At 35.4% G+C, this 22827-nt stretch overlaps 1 protein-coding gene across 1 annotated transcript in view; it reads right to left on the bottom strand.

Annotated features, from left to right (window-relative positions):
* LOC115215117 (tyrosine-protein kinase Abl) overlaps positions 1-22827 on the bottom strand; it is a 215069-nt gene that overhangs the window by 82298 nt on the left and 109944 nt on the right. The gene's annotated exons all lie outside the window — the stretch shown is intronic.

Genomic DNA, 22827 nt, shown 5'->3' with positions numbered 1-22827 from the left:
TCTCGTCACATTCTGTGTTATGCTGAATCTCCCAATGTCTACATTGAAGGTACACATGACTGAGGAGTGCTTAGCCACTTGCACATGAATTTCATGAGCAAGTTGTTCTGTTGGCTAGATCTACTGGAAACCTTGTTGTCACAACCAATGGAGTGCCAGTTTGTTATGAAGTTTTTGTTGCACTATTGTTGCCCTTTCCAACGATTATCCCCTCTTCTGCAAGTGGTTTTCTTTCCTCCTTGTGCTTGTTATGCTGTCAAGTGTGTGAAGGTGCATTCTCATGTTACTGTTTTTGTTAGTGTTAACATAAGAATGTGTGTGTGTGTGTGTTGTTTGTAAGTTATGCAAGGATGTAATTTTATATAATGCATTTCTTTTTCTTTTTCCATTTTCCTTTGCTTGTTCCTGCAGTTGTTGATGCTAACAAAAGTGTGTGTGTACACATATATGGTTTGAAGATATGTGACTTGTGGGTTTGTTTGTGGTTTGTCTGTGTGTATTGGTTGACTTTAATTGACTTGTGAGTCTGTGGTTTGTGAGTGTTCAGCAAAACTAGCTTGTCGTTTACCACATAATGTAAACTGAAGGCTGGTCTAAAGACATTATCACAACATATATAGAAGCAACTTGAAGCATAAGCAAAAGGAACACAGTGCACTAATGTTAATACAATGAAAAGAAGCCGATACCTCCAGACTCTAAGAACATGTCATACAGAAATACATCCCATCATCATCATTTAACACCCATTGTCCATGCTGGCATGGGTTGAACAGTTTGACCAGAGCTAGCAAGCTGCAGATCTGCATCTGACTCCAGTCTGATTTGGTATATAGTTTCTACAGCTAGATGCCCTTCCTAACACCAACCACTTTACAGAGTGTGCTGGGTGCTTTTACATGGAACCATACAAGCACTTTTATGTAGCATCACATGGTTGCTTTTATGTGACACCACACTGGCCAATGCTGAAGAAATAAAATTTTCCCCACAACTAAAAGATTCAACACTCCAACAGGTTACAGAATTACTACACATACTGCCAGGTGATAGTGAATCAATAACACGAATGAATGAATTAGCAACAGACCCACAACCACATCCACAACAACAAAACAAGAACAAAGATCAAATAAGCTTAAACCCAACTGAAGTCAACACACATACACATATTCACTTACATATATGCAATCTTGTGTTGGCAAAAAACACAAGAAAATGAAAATTATATAAATAACAGATATAATCTAAACAAACCATGAATGAGACAACCCATACATATGCTTGAAAACACAAAAAAGAAAAATCAGTTACAGACTGGAAAGTCATTGAGAAGATTACAGTGGTGTCACTAAAATTTTATGATTTCATTAATTGAAAATAAATTGAAGTGAACTAAAACCAGTGCTTGTATATACTGGCAAAATGACATTCGCAATGTACAACAATATCAACTTCAAAAAATTCTTTCTCATAAAAATTCTTGTAAAATAAATTCAAAAATTAATTGATAGAATCGATTTATTTCTCAGTGCTACAGCAACTGGTTACTATGTTGGATATAGTGTGATCCAAAATTACAAAGAAAAAAAGGGGAGGCAGCAAGTAGCATTATATACTATTTAAGAGTAATAAAATGTCATTACAAGCAGCAAAGAAAGTGGACTGTTAAATAACACTATATTCATTGCAAAAAGAAAAAAAAAAGCTACAAACAAAAACAGGGATATCTATTACAAACAGAGAACTAGTGTCTTTGACACCTTAAGCTTTTATGATTTTATCAACACATTGTGGCTCTCAATTTGGAAGCTCTGAATTTTGAGAATTCTTAAGTTGATGGAATGTTGTTTGTACGATTAGAAAGATTCTTTAATATCCATCATGGAACGAACAAAATAATACAATGGAATGATATGGAAAACTACTTAATTACATTTAGTACAAACAGGATGATAAAACAAAGGAATAGAGAGTTCCCATGTGCTTCGATAAATATTATATCAATGCCTTCTAGGGTTTTTAAGATGTAATCATCTCCCAGCATAATGTTTACAGATGTAGCTCAACACTGCAAACACCAGATGATTCATCATAAAAGACAATAAAAAAAAGTTTGTCTATCAGAAATGACCCATTACATGAAATGAGGGATTACTGATTGAAATACACTGGTGCCAACCATACCAGTACTTCCTAATTATATTGCAGCAGGGAGGTGCAATACAGTATCAGCAAGTCATTTATCTTGAGATCTCGACTCGATATAACTGATGAAAACGGCAAACCTTTAAAATATGCTATTCTCTCACTTAACTGCTCAAACAATAATGATAACATAATTTTGGAAAGAGAAGATGAGGACCTATCAAGTCATCACTCTACTGCAATTACAACAGACACTCCTAACAGACCAAAAAGAACAAGAATGCTTGTTTATTTTAACCATTATAATCTCTCCAAAAGATATTATGATATCTCCAAAATATTCTTGTAATATTTTGTGCTGCTAATTACTAAGGTTTTGCTTCATTCATGATTTACTAACTTTTTTAACAGCTTTTCTAAAAGCTCTTTTTTTTTTATTATTGTGCATGCAATACAGAATATTCTATAACTGCCTCATATTGTTTATGTTACTAAAAGTAGAATTATTTTAGGTCACATGCATGCTCACCACTTAGTATGTGGTGATTGTAAACGAGCATCACCGCAATATCAGCAATGTTGTTCATTTGCAGTATTCCAAGGGAAATATGCTTGGCCCATGGAGAAATATTACCCTGCTTGGAAACAAGTGAGCATTGGTAACAGGAATGGCATCAGGCTGTAGAAGATCCACCTCAACTAATGCAAGCATGAGAAAGTGGCACAGGCATGGCTGTGTGGTAAGAAGTTTGCTTCCAAATCACATGGTTCCGAGTTCAGTCCCAGTGTGTGACATCTTTGGTAAGCGTCTCTTACTACAGCTTCAGGCCAACCAAAGCCTTGTGAATGGATTTGGCAGATGGAAACTGAAAGAAGCCTGTGTGTGCGTGCGCATGTGTGTGTGTGTGCTTGACAACTGGTGTTGGTTTATTTACGTCCTTGTAACTAAGTGGTGTGGCAAAAAAGGCCAATAGAATAAGTACCAGGCTTATAAAATAAGTACTGGGGTCAATTCATTTGGCTAAAATTCTTCAAGGTGGTGCCCCAGCATGGCCACAGTCAAGCAAAAGATAAAAGATGATGATAATGATGAAACAACTACTTTGTTAGCCAACAACTACTTAAGTCTGAAATAACTCTATGGGTTGGAGACTGACTCTTCAAAAGAATAAATTACAACACACATTGAACGGAAAGTAAAATCCGAGATAGATTAAGTTTGAAAAAAAAAATAAATAAATAAAAAAATTTAAATAATAAAAAAAAAGAAGAAAAGACAGGATGATCATGGCTGGAATACCTTTGATTGTAGATCAGCTGGATCAGCACTGACCTGGGGTGCCACAAGAACAACAGAATCAAAACAAAGCAGATTGTTTGTTCTACATCCCTTTCTTTCGATCAATGGTTCTTAATCTTTCAGACTTTGTGGCACAATAGAGATTTAACTGATTTAACTGGTGCACTTCACATGTAAAGTTTTAAAAAAGCAAACTGTTTTAAAGCTAAAAAATTAAATTTAAAAAAAAAAAGAGAAAAAAACTATTGCTTACTTTGTTTTGTTAATCATACTACATGTGCAAAACAAAATTATACCTCCAGCAGTGCACCAGAGCAAACTGTTTCATAACTACTGTTCAAGACTAAACTGGATTTCGGTGGGGAGGGGAGAATTTTTAAGGAAATGATTCTTTACTTTCAAGTGCTAGTACTTTGGGTGCCAAAAAATATTAGTGGAAGAATTTTATCTTACAAATTAAAAGAGCCATAAATCATTCTGTTGAACAGCTCAGGTAGTTAGTCAGTCACAGAGCGGTAAGCATCTTAATGAACTGGCAGACACTTGAATATGTGACAGTTTGAATGAGGATGCATAACTGTGCATGTGCTTATGTGTGTTTCTGATGTGTACGAATGAATGAATGAATGAATATATGTGTTTATGACTGTATTTGATTGATTTTGTGTGTGTTTGTAATTGCATATGTGTAAATGACTACATGTGCATATGAATGGATATATTTGACTGGGTGCGTGACTACATGTGTCTATGTGACTTGGTACATGTTTGTGTAAAGAGTGCACGGTTAATAACAAATATAATTTTTAAATATTAATGTAAGATATAGAGCCTGACAAAGCAACAACAGGAGGGGGGAGGGGTACTTACCAGTTTTATAGCAATGAACTTAGTACTCAGTGCATCTATTGATGAACTGCAGCACAGTTTTGTTTTTTTTTCCCTACTCGTTTCACTCAGACTGCAACAATGCTGGGGAACCACTTTAAAGGATTAAATTGAACAAACTGACCACTCCCACCCCACCAGTACATATTTTCAAGCCTGGTACTTATTCTATCAGTCTCTTTAGCCGAACCTCTAAGTTACAGAGACATATGCAAATCAAAACCAGTTAGAAAGTGGGGAGGGGGACAAACTCAAAGACACACACACAAGCATGTATGTATGTATATATATATATATATATATATATAAACACATGATGGGCTTCTTTCAGTTCTCACCCATCTACCAAATCCACTCATAAGCTTTAGCCGGTCTACAGCTATAGTAGGAGACACATGCCCAAGATGCCAAGCACTGGGACTGAACCTGGAACCATGTAGTTTGAAAGCAAAACTTCTTACCACACTACCACATCTACGCATATTTTTGTAAAAGAAAATTATGAACTTCAAGAATAAACAAACAGGTTTCATAAAACAGTTGCATGTGTAAATTTAGTGGGTTAACTGTAGCAGGGTGTGAGCTAGCAACAGAGAAATAGGGTAAAAGAGAGAGAAGTGAAAAAAAGGGCTCTCTAGTGGAAGTCAAGATGGCTGAGGAAATAAAATACTGAGCTAGCTTTCCATAAGATAATTTTAGGAGTTAAAATCTGGTGTAGGCTTTTTGCCAAATTTTATTCTACACCAGTTTATTCTACACCATCTTAGTTTATTTAACAGGAATACGGTTCAGATTATTTGGAAATATTACTTGTGATAGACTGGCATCCTATCCAGGAAGAAGATTTTATCTCTCATCTACTTAATATTATGAAACTAGAGCTACAAACTGGCTCTTGAAAGCTCTGAGATATTAAAAGTAAATTCATATTTTGTAACAAGTCTTTAACCATTTTCCTTTATCACTGCAATGAAATGAGTTAAAAATGACACATTGGATGCATTGTATAAAGTTGAATCCATATTAACATAAAGGGCATTTGGGAATCAAAGCAAGCTACAGTGTCGGCAATGAAAATAACAAAGATTATATTGGCATACAGATAGAACTGATAATGAGCAGAATTTATAGAAATACTGTCCAAAGAAAAAATTATTAGTGATCAGTAGATATAGGTCAGAGCTGAAGAGAAAGAAGAGTGGTAGCAAGTGATAATGTAAAATAGCTGGAACTGTGTGAGTCTACAATACAAAAGCTGGACAGAATCCATTATAAGGATACATTGCATAAATCAAGTAAAGAAACTAATCCACTATCAATACCATCATCATATCATTAACATAATCCTCTGTTGTATCACCATTAATTTTTTTCTATGTAGATATGAATTGGTTTGTTCTGTCGCATTCTATCTTTCTATCTCTCATTCCCTTTATTTATCTTTCAATCCTGTCATTTCCCCCTCAGTGTGATCTAACTACTTCATCCCTAGACTTCTTTGATCTGCAACAGGTACATTTCCTCATTCAATTTTGTTTTATATTTATTTATTATTGCTTGGTCTGGTGTGTGAAGGCTGTGCTCCTGACCTTTGCAGACCCTCTGAGATCGGTTAGATCAATATTGCTCATGTTCAGCTGGAACATCTATAAATCAGCTTCTGCAGGAGAAAAATATGGGTGGTAATGGATTTCTGATAAGTTGACATTCTGGGGGAAGAAAGATCATGACACAAGGTTGTGTATGTTCTGGGGGTAGGATAGGATATAATAGGGGTAACACAAACAAGAGAGAGAAGGATATAAGTATCACATCCATTACCATAACAATAATAATGATTTTTTTTTTTTTTATAGACATAAAACCCAAAGGAAGTTGGATTGAGGGTCCTGTATCAGGTAACACCCCTAAACATGTATAAGGTTATGAACTCATGATCATAAAACCAGAAACATAGCATATTCTTTTCTCAGCTGCTGCACTCCAATAATAACAATGGAAATTTCTTATGTTAGTACAAAACTAGAAACTTGTAAGTGGAAAGGGAGCATTAAGAAGGATACCCAGCCACAGGAACCATCCCAAAGCAAACACTGGAGCTTGGCACAGTCCTCTGGCTCATCAGTTCCTGTCAAACTGTCCAACCCACACGAGTATGGAAAACAGATGTTAAATGATGATGGTGCTTTTGAAGGGAGTATAACAAATTGACTCTGGCATATAACTGGTATTTATTGTATGTTATTTATACCAGAGGAACAAGACAAAAAAAAAAGAAAAACCTTACCATTGATGATGTTTGAACTCAGAATGTAATGGTGTGAAATTAAATACTGTTAGGTATTTAATAAAACACTACTATATCTTGTTGTATCTGGAGAGAGTCATTTTCTTTTTGTGCTTTATAATTTAATACACTCACCGGTGCAATAGTCTTGACTATTGAAAAGGTTGCAAGATGCAACGAAAATTTTAGGAAAATAAAAATAAGAAATAAGTGGAAATTTTACCGGTGAGTGTGTTAAATTATAAGGCACAAAAAGAAAATGACTTTTCCCAGACACAACAGAATATGCTTCAATGCACAAACTCATATAAAGAATCTTGCAAACCAAATCCAAAAATGAAATACTACTATATCTGCCAGCTCATTACTTAACAACAACAAAAATACTTCCTTATTGAAGCACTAGACTTCAAAATTATGGAGATGCAGGAAATAAGACTGAGTGATATTCATGCCTTTCTGAAAAGGCACAAGCAACACAATCAAAGTAAAATGGCTACAACTAGAAAGTGAAAAAGATTGCAGATTTGGTTTTTGTCTAGAGCTTACATCTATTTCACAGTGCTTACCAAAGATATATGCATATATATATATAAATATGAACATGCATTCAATACTGTTCAGTTGTTCCCCAGCAGAATAAACCAGTTTCACCAGTATTTACAACTAGTGTTTACAACCAAAGTTAAACATAACTGGAAGCAAACGTAACATTTAACAACTAACAACAGCCCTGAGAAACCAAATAGGTTTCTTTTTTAAAAGCTTCCGAGTGTGTAGCAGATTATTTAGCTAAAGTTTTAATTCTATAGCTCCTATTATAATTACTATGCAATGACTAATCATGATGTTAGGCTATTATTACTGACATACATGTAAGCAGCAGTTTTTATTGTTGTTTTTTTTTACAGGTGTTCTTTCTTGTTCCTTTCGCTAGCAGATTTTGAGGGGGGGAAAAAAACTTTTAAACATTACTAAACTAGTTTCTCACACTACTTTCTGACACTTGTGTTACTCTAAAATTATGTAATTCAAAGCAGTGAGTTTTGTTGAAGATATATCAAGGACACATGCTGCTCATTAATTTTGTTGTTGTCAATTATATTTTATTTTCTGGCCTCAGGTCAACCCTGATCTAACAGCTCTAATGATTATAGGCATTCCATCTACGATTTTTGTCTTTTATTTACATGCACAGAGTATCTAGGACTACATTATTTAATGTGTCTTCTCTTTTTTAAGACAGTATGGTGTCAATTTTTTGTATAGCTTGGTCAGGATGTAGGCTAGTACCTATAATCTTTGCAAACTCTCAAGAGACTCATGAGTCTGATTCAGCTAATGTTCAATTTGAGCCACTTCAAGGTGAGGTCTGCGGAAAAATGTTGAGTATGAAGAAAATTCCAGAGATCTGATGCTCTTGAGTGGGGGACATTGGGAAGAATGGTTACTAATGCCTAGACAATATATGCTATAAGAGGGAAAAACTACATCAAGTGGGTTTCAGAAGGAGGGTATGCCACTGGCTAGTTCAGAGGAAGGAGTAAAGGCCCTTATAGTACCAACAGACCAGGCAAGGAGAAGACACAATACCATCTGTGGGTCAGAGGTTATAAAAAGTTGGTAAGTCTCTGAGGGAGATTTCATTACTAATTTTAGCCTTTGTAGCTATTTTTGTTGTTTTGTCCAATGAGGGAATAACAGATCATAAAGTGGTAGGTTTTGTCATTTCACATTCATTTCTAAATGCTAACACCGAGGGAATGATTTTTATCAAAGCAGTTATTTTGCCTCTTTACATTTGAATGCTCTTCCAGTCATTATATGCAATGAATGTTATTCTGTTTACATATGATACTACACACACACACACACACACACATATTTTTAAAAGTACATACTGGAGCAAAACTTAAACCACTTCAATAAAATTAAATTGAATTTTTTAAAAATGATTATTTTTCATAATGTCATAAAAACTGTATAAGCTTGCACATTTATATGTTTAAAAATATACATGTTTCCCCATTATTACATTGCAACTGAAAAATCTCAATTCCAATTCACATAATTCAGATATACCTTTTATAGAGACAAAAAAAACTTGCAAAGATTAAGTTTACTTATCATGATATATATATATATATATATATATACACACACACACACACACACACATATATATATATATATATATATATATATATATAGAGAGAGAGAGAGAGAGAGAGAGATAGGATGTAACATGCATTAAACAAAAAAATGATATTTATTAAAAAGCTCATACATAGGGAGCTAAACGTTCCGACAACTGCCTATCACACATAAGAAGGAGCACCATTTATTTCTGTGAAGTGTGGGGAGTCCTTGCAATAAGTAGACATATGGAATTAATTAAAAGCCCATCATTATAATCATCGCTGAACAGAGAAGGAAACAAAATAGAAGGCGCAGGCCAAGTTGCTGTTTGGAGAGATATAAACTACTGCAGGTCTCACTCACAAAAGATGTTGAGAAAGCAGACTGAGGACAAGATAACAATATGTGTGGGATATGGAGGGAAAAAATATATAAGAGGGAGACGGAAGAAGAAGAGCATATGGAAGGGGAGGATGTTTGTTATTTTGTTTCATTTTAAGATAAACCAAGAGAGACAAGAATAGCACTTCCTAATGGGAGAAGAGGGACTATGATATTCTGCATCTCTAAACATTGAGCCATTAGAAGAAGTACAGCAGAGTTACTTGGAATTGTTTCAGGTAAAAGCAGAAGAAATGGGGAGTAAAAGAACAAATATGATAGAATGAGGAAGAAATGAAAGAAAATGCTGAAGGTGTTGGTGACAGGAGATGGAGAACAAAAGAGTATTAATGGGAAACAACCACCTTATAAACCATAAAGAATAGTTATTACCATCATTTATTGTCCACATTTCCATGCTGGCATAGACGAGATAGAATTTGCTGAGGCCCTCCTGGTCACCAACCTTCACCTGCTTCCAAGCAAGGCAATATTTCCCTATGGCCAAACCTATTTTTCATAGACGACAGGAAATGAACAACTTTGCTTGCATGGCAAAGATGCTCATTTACAACCATCATGTAATATCTAGACAAAGGTACATATAAATACACACACACACGTGATGGGCTTCTTTCAGTTTCTGTCAACCAAAATCATCCACAAGGCTTTGTTCAGTTTGAGACTATAGCAGAAGGCACTTTCCCAAGGTACCATATAATGGAAATGAACCCAAAACCTTATCCACAGATCCTCGTCTACATCCATTATGTTACGTACTTGAATTTAATTATCAAATTTGCTAGCTCTTCACCATTTTAAGGGACAAACATTCTTTCAAAAGAACTTCAGAGTTATTTTGGTGGTGGTGTTGTAATAGCTGGGGGCTTTTTCTTTTTTTTTTTTTTTTTTTTTGTAGTGGCAAAAATAAGCTTTTATTTTTAAATTGTGAGAATGTCATAGCTGGTAAAGATAATAAAACAATGAGTAATAATAATGATGGTTGCAATGACGACAATCTCGACCAGATCATTGGTCATCATGCATACAGGACTATGTTATTTTATATATACCCTTTTCTTTTCAAAATATTAGGGTGAAAATTTGAAAGCAATTTGGCTGGTTTTTCAGGCAGATCAAGTGATCACGTAATAGAGTCCCAATCACTGGCTCATGAATAATAATATATGAAGACGCATCTGCTGAGATGTCAATAAAACTAACTTACACCAACCACTCCACTCTGGTGGAGTGGTGAAAATAGGATGATAGGCAAAACTGACTCTAGAAAAAGAAGAGCACACAGAGAGATGATGAAGAAAATGATGACAGCATGAACACAAATACAGCATTTGGCACAATTTTGCATGGCTGCGTAGTTAAGAAGCTTGCTTTGTAAACATGTGGTTTTGGATTCAGTTCCACTGTGCAATACCTTGGGCAAGTATTTTCAGTTATAGCTCTGACCCAACCAATGCTTTATCAGTGAATTTGGGAAACTGTATGGAAGCTCACTATGTATGTATGCATGCATGCGCATATGTATGTGTGTACGTACATGTGTATGTCTTTGTCTTTGTATCTCCCACTACTACTTGACAACTGCTGTTTGTTTGATTACATCCTCATAACTGAGTGGTTCAACAAAATAGAATGATAGAATAGGTATCGAACTTAATAAGTACTAGGGTCAATTTATTTGACTAAACCCATCAAAGTGGTATCCCAGCATGGCCACAGTCCAATGACAGAGACACGTGCAGATAAAAGACCGTACACCTCCTTTACTAGACTAGCTCAACATGACGGATTTTACTATACATTAAACAGGACAGATTCTATATAGGACTTGTCTCAGTCATACATTAACAATATACACTCTAAACAAGATTGGCTTAGTACTCAGATTTTGCTATACACTAACATTACAGATCTAATACTAGTCAACACCAAGTCAAACGAAAAAGAAGACAATTTTACAACAAGGGGAGGCTCTAAAACAGAAAACAGAAACTACAGACTAATTGTAATAGCTCAGATTATAAATAGATGTCTTATTTTCAAATTGACAACATCCAGCCTCTCACACCTACCCAACAATATTTTTCTGAAAGTAAACAATTTCATCATAGTGAAATCTCGAAGCCATGAAATAATGCATGATTAATTCAAAATAATCAATGTGAATAAATTAGTATATTTGACAGGGTAATCTGAAATACTAAAGGGTTAAGGCATGCCAAATTTGTGACCTGGTTTTGATCCCCCAGTTACAGCCATTTCTCTCCAATTAACAATTACCCGCTATTTATAGCATGAACAACACACAATCTAATTTTTCTCATTTCTGTAAATCTGAGATAAAAACCAGAGTTCAAGGAAACTAGCAGTATTCCATATTGGCTTAAGTCATACAAAAACAAATCTCAATTTTTAATATATTCATATACTATAAGGAGCCATGGAGTTTCAATTTTGAGCAAAGCTTCTCTTTAAAGTCCTTGTCTCAACACATTTTTTAAAATCTAGCCTAATTACACTTGTTCATTAAGTTATTTCTACTGTAATTCAGCTATCTTTTATCTTTTACTTGTTCCAGTCATTAGACTGCAGCCATGCTGGAGCATTACCTTGAAAAACTTTTAGTCAAATGATTCAACCCCCGTACTTAATTTTTTTTTTTTTTGGTGCTAAGCCTGATACTTATTCTATCAGTCTCATTTGCCAAACTGCTAAGTTATGGGGACATAACCACACTGATTGTCACACAGTGGTGGGGATAAAAGCACATACACACACACACACACACAGTGGGCTTGTTCCAATTTCTGTCAATCAAACCCACTCAAGGCTTTGGTCAGCCCAAGGCTATAGTAGAAGACACTTGCCCAAGGTGCCACAGTGGGACTGAACCCAGAAGCATGTGGTTAGGAAGCAAGCTTCTTACCACGCAGTCACACCAGTTGTTTACTTGTTTTGCTTCTCCCCCAAACCCCTCCTATTTTCTTTCATTAACTCATTTTATATCTAATTCTGATAAGAAGTGAATGTCATTATAAGCGAAAATAACATATTTCAGCAGAGGCATGGCTATGTGGTTAAGATGGTGCAACTATGTGGTTTCAGGTTCAGTCCCACTGTATGGCTCCTTGAGCAAGTGTCTTCTACTATAGCCCTGAGCCAACCAGTGCCTTGCGAGTAAATTTGATCCCTCCTTCATTGCTTAGCCCTTTCGTTACCGTATTTATTTTGAGATGCTCTGTGTTTCTTTCACTTATTTACTAGGTGGTGCTGTTAAGTTAGACATGGCCTGGGCTTATACTGGCCGAAACCTATCAAAGTTATCATTAAGCTAGTGTTAGGAACCCAAATTGTGACTAAGGTTTGAGATTTTAATTCAAAACTTATAAAAACAAAACATTTGTACTACAGAGCTGGTTTCAGCTGGGTTGCTAACGAAAGGGTTAACAACCATTGTTGTAACTTAGTGGTTTGGTGGAAAAAAAAAGTAAATAGGTATCACACAAAAAAAAACAAACAAAAAAACATTAAGTATTGGGGTCAATTAATCCAGCTAAAACCCTTCGAGGTGGAACCCCAAACTAGTCGCAATCCAATGACTGAAATGAGTAAAAGATAGAAGACAAAAAATAATAGATAGATATCTGTTTTTTGGAAGTTTTCAGTATAAATAATAACAGTTCTCGGAACCATTTTGAAATTCTTTGCTTGAAACATTAAAATTTGCTTTTACCCTGTGGTGGCATTCAAATTTATTCAAATTTGCAATCCTTGTAAATCCGAGGCCATTAAGGTGATTCTTACACAGTAAAGGCAAAGTCGGGCAAGCAAATTTCATAAACAGCTTCAAGTAAGCAAAGTTCACAATCCTGTTCTAATTCTGGTCTGAATCATTTGACGTCATTTAATTTGTTAATGCTCCTGGGAAGGACATAAATATCACAGTCTTCCCAATCTTCTTCCAGCCTACGTAATAAACCACTATTATTTATCTTTAAATATGTTCAGTTGATACCGGCATAATTTTAGTTCTTCTTCCCATAAAAACTGAAGAAGAAAGTACCAGTAAGACATGGAGAGAGAAGGAAAGAGAAAAACAATCACATTCAATCAACTGTGCTCCTCCTCCCCACTTTACAAAAATTGGCATTTTGCCTCAGAGAGATATCATTATTTATCATTAAAATTCCAAAGACAGATGTTTAAATATTTTTTAATGACATTCTCTTTTTATCAGAACTAGATATAAATGAGTTGGTGGAAGAAAACAGAAGTGAAAAAAAAAATAATAATAAAAAACAAACAACTGAATTATAGCAGAAATAACCTCATGAGCAAGTGTAATTAGAATTTGAAGGTCAGATGAGTGCAGCACTGAGGCAGAGAGAGGTGTGGGGAAGAGGAGGGAAATAAATAAAACTTCAATATTCCTGAAACCTCAAACTGGGAAGCACATTTCACTCTTGAACTTTTCAGCAAGTCACATGGGTCAGTGGAGGCGATAAGAATATGAAGGGCTCAGAAAAGGACAAGAATGCTAATGGCATATTTGTTTTAATAAGAAGAAACTGTAAATGGTAGGAGATAACCCTGAGTCAGCGAGCACCTCACTTCCTAAATGGACATATTACAATGGTGAACTTCTACAAGTGAATCTCAGAGAGCTTAAAGCACTGTAGAGGTCGATGTCGAAATAAACTGTTTATTTAAAATTGGCAGAGGAATTCATCAAAAGAAAAAAGTAGTTCTAGATTAGTTTAAAATAAACAGCAACTGAAGCCAAATATCAGTTTGCTTTTACTACTGCTATTATTATTATTATTATTATTATTATTATTATTATTATTATTACTATTTCAAAGAAATCATCATTATTATTATTTGTTATTTTTTTTCTGATATCAGTCCTTAGAAATTTGTTGGAAAAACTCAGAAAATATTTGGAGAAATTCTCTTGAGTTTTAGCAAGACACAACTCTTAAAAGAATTAAGCAGAAGTAAGAATATTTTGTTTGCAGTTCTAATTTAAAAAATTTTTTTCCTGATTTTATTTTATCAAATGAGCACAAAAATGAATCAAGCCACAACATCCTCCCCACCAAAAAAAAACAAAAAAAAAATACTAATAAAACCAGCAAATAAACAAATTTGCCATGTGAGAGGTAGATATCCTCTATCTTTTACTTGTTTCAAGCATTACACTGCGGTCATGCTGGGGCACCGCCTTGAAGAATTTTTAATCAAAAGAATCAACCCCAGTACTTATTTTTTTCTTTTAACAAACCTGGTACTCAAATGGCTTAGAGTTACAGAGACATAAACACACCAACACTGGTTGTCAAGTGGTGGTGGGGGGACAAACATGTACACACACATACACACAAACTCATATATACACTAATCTGGTGGCACGTAAAAAGTACCATCCAAATGTAGTCAGTGCCAGTGCCCCACAACTGGTTCCCATGCCAGTGGCACATAAAAAGCACCCGCTACACTCCTGGAGAGGTTGGCGTTAGGAAGGGCATCCAGCTGTAGAAACCCTGCTACATCAGATTGGAGCCTGGTGTAGCCTACTGGCTTGCCAGTCCTCGGTCAAACCGTCCAACCCATGCCAGAATGGAAAGTGGACGTTGAACGATGATGATATACAACAGCTGTGTAAAGAAGTGCCAATCTCTAATTGTGGAGGGAACTTGTGACAGAGATTGACCTAGGAAGACATGGGACAAAGTGGTAAAGCATGATCTTCAAATTTTGGGCTTCACAGAGGCAATGACTAGTGACTGAGACCTTTGGCATATGCTGTGCTTGAGAAAACCCCCCTCAAGCCAAGTGAAATCATAGTCATGGCTGATGCTGGTGTCACATAACTGGTACTCATGCCAGTGGCATGTAAAAAGCACCTTTTGAGCATTGAGCTGTTGTGCTTGAGAAGAAGACCCATCAAGCCAAGCAAAATCAATCATGGTAGATGTTGGTGTCATGCAAATGGCACCCATTACACTCGTGGAGTAGCTGACATTAGGGAGGGCACCCAGCCAGAGAAATCCTGCCAAATCAGACTGGAGTCTGGTGTAGCTTTCCAGCTTGCCAGCCCTGGTCAAACCATCCAAACCATTGCAGCATGGACAACATGATAACGATGAGGATAACATATACACACACACTGAGGATAACAATCCACTCACAAGGCACTGGTCAAGTGAAGGATGGCTCTCAAAGCTAACATTAACAATACCAGGTGCTATTCCATGAAATGCAGAGAAGCAGAGATTCCATGAAATAAATATAGTTTCTTTGTTCATATAGCACCCAAAATTTATAGGTTCAGAGCCTAGACAAATTGAATGAACCCTCACTACCCAATAAGTAGTAATGATTGAAGTAGGATAGTAAGTACTATCAATTCCAGAGCTGCACAGGTGCGTTATTTTATCAACTTCAAAAGGATGAAAGGTAATGTAAAACCCAACAGGACTTGAAATGAGAAATATAAAGGTATGCAGAAATATGACAATGATGATACTCTTTTACTTGTTTCAGTCATTTTGACTGTGGCCATGCTGGAGCACCAACTTTAGTCAAGCAAATCGACCCCAGGACTTGTTCTTTGTAAGCCTAGTACTTATTCTATTGGTCTCTTTTGCCGAACCGCTAAGTTACGGGGATGTAAACACACCAGCATCGGTTGTCAAGCGATGTTGGGGAGACAAACACAGACACACAAATGTATACACACACACACACACACACACACACACATATATATATATATACATATATATACACACACACACACACATATACGACAGGCTTCTTTCAGTTTCCGTCTACCAAATCCACTCACAAGGCTTTGTTCGGCCCAAGGCTATAGTAGAAGACACTTGCCCAAGGTGTCATGCAGTGGGACTGAAGCCGGAACCATGTGGTTCGTAAGCAAGCTACTTACCACACAGCCACTCCTGTGCCTATGATGATAATAATAATAATTCTTTTCATTAGGCACAAGGCCTGAAATTTGTGGAAGGAGGCTAGATGATCACATCGAGCCCAATGCTCAACGGATACTTATTTTTTTTATCAACCCAAGAAGGATAAAAGGCAAAGTTGACATTGGCGGAATTTGAACTCAGAATGTAAAGAGATGGGAGAAATGCTGCTAGGCATTTGGTGGAAGACACTAACAATCCTGCCAGTTCTCCACCTTCGTAATAATAATAATGGTTTGAAATTTTGGTACAAGGCTAGCAATTTCAAGGGCAGGGGTCAATTACATCAATGCCAGTTGTTTACATTGACCCCAGCACTCAAATGGTACTTATTTTATCGACCCTGAAAGGATGAAAGGAAAAGTCCAACTCAGCAGAATTTGAACTCAGAATGTTACGACAGATGAAATGCTATTAAGCATTTTGCTCGTATGCTAAGTAATAATAATGATTGATGATAGTAACAACAACAAAACACTAATAAAAATAATTCCTAACATAGGCACAAGGCCAGAAATTTGTAGTGGGGTATAGTTGATAATAACTTTGGTACTTGACTGATAATAATATTATCATTATCATTATTATTATTATTTATTATTATTATTATTATTCAGTAGTCTTATTTTTATCACATACTTTCACTGCACTACCGAGTGCAGCTCATTATTATTATTATGAAATTTTAATTCTCAGTATTGGCCTCCTTTTTCTTGCAATATATCATTGCTACTCATAAATAATATCCATAGCAAAGCAACCAGCTTGCTATTACTTGAGGTCTCTGGGTGGCACTTGGAACAACTCATACAAAACACAGCAGCAGCAACAACAACAATAATAATAATAATAATAATAATAATAATAATAATAATAATAACAATAAAAAAAATAATAATAGTAATAATCCTTTCTACTATAGGCATAAGGCCTGAAATGGGAGGAGAGGGGCTAGTCGATTACATCAACACCAGTGCATAACTGGTACTTATTTCATTGACCCTGAAAGAATGAAAGATAGAGTCGACTTCAGCAACATGGGAAATCAGAAGAACTGCCACTAAGCACTTTGTCTGAAGCGCTAACGTTTCTACCAGTTGACCACCATTATAATAATAATAATAGTAATAATAATAATAATATGAAAATATAGTGTTTGAAATCATTATTATTGAAGATAGCCTTGCATACACGGAAATGCCCATATATGGTACTGCTGTTTTATAACTAGCAGACTACAGAATTGAAATTCTTCATACACTGTTTGAAGCGGGGGAGAGAAGAAAAAAGGAAAAAAAAAAGGAAATTAAAGACAGAAAAGCTCTAGTTTGGTTTTATGGGACCCTGGAGTTCTAAATATTGAATAATTAATTATGAAGGGCCTCTACACAAATAACATGTCACTGATTCCAGAAAAGCCAGTGTGAAAATTTGGCCTAACTTCAAAAGGTCTTTATGTGTGTATATATTAATCTAGCTCAGTATATGCATGAACTTACAGCACGCATGTGCAAGCACGCACATATTTTCAATCTAGATATATATTGAACACTCCCAATACTTTGCTATTAAAATAAACATTGGCATAAAATGACCTGAATGTGTAAGCATGTGTGGGAGAGAGAGAGATTAGACAAGGTCTGAACCAATTTTTAAATGCCCGCCTGTGCTGGTTTACTTAAATTTTTCTACTGTCTTTAGGAATGGCATAAATATTACCAATTGAATCACTGAGGGAGGAAAATTCTACAAATGTGTTTGTCTTTATACAAACAGACACAGATTGTGAATGAATATATACATTTTATAAACACACATGCAAGCACACACACATATGCACATAAATACATTTATACATACACACATATATACATGTGTGTGTGTGTGTGTGTGTGTGTGTATAATCATACACACACACATATATATGCACACACACATACTCATACATACATATATACATACATACATACAACATACATGCACATACACACTCCCACCCACACACAGTGATTCATTCATCATTGAAGGATACAGTGACCGCAATAACATCTGAACTGTATAAAATCCAGTATGGGATTAAGATCTTATTACACAAACTGAATATAAATAATCTCAAGTCTATATACTACAGAACATATACATATAATATAGTTTGCCAACATATTTCAATGGTTGAAGAAATATTATCCAGATACTTAAGAGAGGCCATATTCCAGAGACTCTATCAATGCCAGAAATGAAAAAAACACTTAAGGAATTCAGTTTTAATTCTGCTATGCTGGTATTTTTACTGGTTTTCCAACTTCAGTAAAGTAACAACACTTTGTGATTGTGATCAAACTTACTTTATAGTAAATTGACAAGAGTCTCTACATGGTTTCTTGACCTGCCAGCAATAGCAGCCACATCTTCCATAAATCATACCCTACCTACAGAAGAACACATTGGTCAATATGGTCTTAAATACACTACATCTTAAAAAAAAAAACAACATGGGATGCACAAACAACAATTTGATAATAGGTCTGATTAGATCATAAGTGACATCGAACTTTATCAAGATAGAAAAAATATATAAAATTAGAAATAAAAAGAGGACGAAACTTAAAATTTATTTATATTTGATAGTACCAATTGATGTTGTTGTTGACGTTGCTGAAAAAGTTTGCACTCCTCTGCCAATACAAACAAAACTATGAGCTCTCTCAAAGAGAGAAGACAGTTGACCTAAATTTTAAAACATAAAAGCATTTTAATGACCTAACCTTTTGCTAGACACTTACTGCAATATTTTGGCTTAAATCATCTGTAAAAAAAAAACACAAATGACCAGGCCAGTTAACAAAAAAAATGACCAAATTTCCAGTGACTGCATCATGACACTTGATATTCTACTGGGTCAATGACCAAATGCTTAACTTGTAAACAGCCAAATTCATTCAGTAGCTACGACAGAAAGGTAGAATCTACAACTGTTTTTATTTGCACTACTGTCTTACACTTTACCTGGAGAAAAGGTTAACAAGCATCCTATACTTTGGAACATCTATCTCTCAATAACTTAACATTTAATGATAAAGGGGAAAACGTTGAGCATAGCCCAGTGATGCTTGTGAAAGGAATACCATTGTTATCATCTGTAAAAAAAAAAAAAAGCTAAAATTTAAGTTTATAGACATAGCACAATTTTCCAACACCATGCTTTAGTAATTGTCTATAGGTGAAGTGCCAAATGAAGTTCCAATTTACCAAAAGAAAACTAAACAGTGAAACTATCAAAACAAACTGTTCAATAGTTTCAGTGTTTAACTTACCGTTCTGTTTTAAAATATACAGGGTGGCCCAAAAGTAGGTTTACAGTTATCACATAGGCACTTTAAATTTTTTTTAAAACATTTTATTACATTTAAATTTCAATCTTACAAACTGAAAAGGAGCTTGACAAAATTGACTAAATTAACATAGAATAATGGTTTCATATCTTTTTATAATTAAGACCTAAACTATTAATATATGAATGTGAAAAAGATAGTTGAATAACTGTAAACCTACTTTTGGGCCACCCTCTATAATAAGGTACAAAGCCATAATTTTGTCAGGGCTTGGTACTGGTTATGTTGGGCACAGTACTTGGTTGATACTTATTTTATTGATCTCAGAAGAACAAAAGGCAAAATGGATCTAGTGGGATGGATTTCAATTCAGAAGGTAAAGGGACATAACTAAATACAAGGTATTTAATCCCTCACTTTATCAATTCTACTACTTCCCACAACCCTTTGACAATATATAATAAACGTGATGGTGCCATGTTAAAAGTACTGGTGCTGGTGCCCCATAGAGAGCATCCTGTACACTGTGTAAAGTGGATTAGGAAGGACATCTAGTCATAGAAACCATGCCAGAACAGACAATGAAGCCTGGCATAGCTCTGTCAAACCAGCCAACCCATGACAGCATAGAAATGATGATGATGATGATGATGATGTGAAGAGCCCAAGTCTAGAATATCCTTCTAGTATTTAGCTTGAAGTCTTAGAGACTTGATATCCAATCCAATCCTATCCTATCCAGATAATCATATCTTCTTTTTGTTGATCAGCTCAAGGTTAGCTCTGATAGTGCAAACCTATGGTGAAAGAGATTCCAGTTGTGAGTATTGAGCTTTTTTCCAATGAGCAGAGAACCCAAGAACACATTATCCAACATGTTCTTTTTATAAGATGTTTAAGTTGTGATCTGGAGAGATTTGGTGGCTATTTCTAGCAGGTCAAGAGACCACATAGAGCACTCTTACTACCCACTAGGCTTGTAATCATTTATATTCATAACACTGTGCTGTTTGATAGCATTAAGTACTAATGATATAAGAATCAGCATGAAAATGGGTCAATGCTCAGAAAGAGTTGGTGACTGAAATGGTTGCTTAACATGTTAAGAAAAAGAAAAAAAAAGAGGGCTGTTTTATCTTTTTTTGGTGGGCAGGTGGGGTAATACAGTCCAGAAAATGTATGTCTACAGTTGGGGGTTGACGTGCACCTTTCCCCAATTGTGAATGTCCTGAATGGAGCCAACCAACAGCTGTTCAGGGTTGGAAAAAAAAAATTGTCATTTATAGCAACTGGGGCTATGAGAAATATATCATCTGATGAATTAAAATGTAAAGAAATGAAAATAAACTACTATCTGTAGCAATTACACATGCTCTAGTGAACATAATGTTCACTTCTCTATGTTAATATGGCTGCTGTCTGCTGTGGCGAGATAGATTCTTATAAACAATGTGTGAGCATGGTAAAAAGTAAATGTCAAATGATTTTGGTGATTTTGCGCATGCATGCAAGTGTGTATGTGTGTTTGGGTGGGTGTGCTTAGACACACACACACACACACACATATATATATATATATATATATATACTGTGTCTGTTAAAAAAGTAGTTCATATATATAGTAATGATGACATATTTAAATATATTTATTAAAAGTTCAATGTCTGTTGCTACCACCTAAAATGGTGAGTTGTTCCCACTCTGCAGTGCCTATTTACAGCTTCTTCAATAGGGTCATCTGAAAACTGTCTTGAAGCCATATGAGATACATAGTGTTCAATAAAAACACGTGTCTCAACACTGGATGTCCACTAAGGCACCGAGTTATCTGAATGAGTCTACTACAATAATTGAAAAGAAAAACCTTTACAATTCTAAAAATCATAAATAAGGAATAAATCAAAAATTCAAAGTATTCAGAATTTATTCAAAGCAGTGGTTCCCAAACTACTTCAGGCTGCTGCCCCCTTGACACCCAGGCCATATTCCTAAAACCCCCACCCCAACTAACCATCATAAATATAGACCTCTTTCTGAAGCAAATTCAAAGCAAATAAGACTTAACCTAATGAATCGCCCCTTTTTTTTTATGAATTGCCCCCCCTTTTTTTTTTACATGAATCGCACCTTTTGACTACCCCATTATCACCCCAATTTTCTTCAATGCCCCCTTGGAACTTTCCACCACCACAAGGGGGTAATACTACCCACTTTGGGAACCACTGATTTAAAGCAAATTACAGTTTTTTATATTGATTTCAAATTTTGGCACAAGGCCAGCAAATTTGGGAGAGGGGGTAAGTCAATTATAGTGGACTCCTGTGCTCAACTGGTACTTATTTCATCACCCCCAAAAGAATAAAAGGCAAAGTTGATTTCAGTACAATCTGAACTCAGAACATAAAAAGATAAAATACCATTAAGCATTTTGCTAAGCATGCTAACGATTCTACCAGCTTGCTGCCTTTATATTGACAGAAATTTTCTCCCAAAAAATTAAAATCAAGGACAGAAAAATGACTTATCCCTCAAGTACACTCTATGAAGTAATAATAGAATCACTTGGCAAATACATAATAATGAAGAATTTTTTTTTTTTGTAGGAGTGGGAGATATCTGATTAAGTTGAGTTCAGTTTCAGACTGGAAATTAATCAACGTACCTCAGAAGTAATTGTGGCGAAACTGATTCTTAATGGATTCAAAATCAGAACACAATGTGATGTAATCCATAGGCACAGATGTGGATGTGTGGTAAGAATTTTGCTTCTTAACCACATGGTGCTAGGTTCAATCCCACTGTATAGCACCTTGGTGAAGTGTCTTCTACTATAACAGTGGGTCAATCAAAACCTTTAGATTTGGTAGATGGAAACTAAAAGAAGCCCATCATGTACATATATATATATTTATATAGGAGTATGTTGGTTTATTTATGTTCCCATGACTGAACGGTTTGGTAAAAGAGTCTGACAGAAGAAGTACTAGGCTGTAAAAAAACGTATTGAGGTTGATTTGTTCAACTGTAGCAAAATCTGAACTTAGAAGGCAAAAGGATCTGAACTTAGAAGGCAGAGGTGATGGTCAAGGCTGGAATATTTCTGATCATAAGTCTGTTCAAACAGGCCAAGCCTGGAACTAAGCAGTAATAATAGTGAAAGTAGAAAAGCCAGCAAAACAATTTTTATATGTAATCAACAATAATAAATCTCCCTCAAATCACAATTCATCTGAAAAAAGTTAGGACATATTGGCTATTTGGAGCACTCAGTACAGAATTCATGAAACAAAAAGGGACAATAACGGCTGGGAAACAAGAAGGACTGCTTAACTAAGGTTG

The sequence above is a fragment of the Octopus sinensis genome, linkage group LG8, assembly GCF_006345805.1.
Source record: "Octopus sinensis linkage group LG8, ASM634580v1, whole genome shotgun sequence".
Taxonomy (NCBI): domain Eukaryota; kingdom Metazoa; phylum Mollusca; class Cephalopoda; order Octopoda; family Octopodidae; genus Octopus; species Octopus sinensis.
The sequence above is the reverse complement of the archived record's forward strand: the minus strand, read 5'-3'. Positions and strand labels throughout refer to the sequence as shown.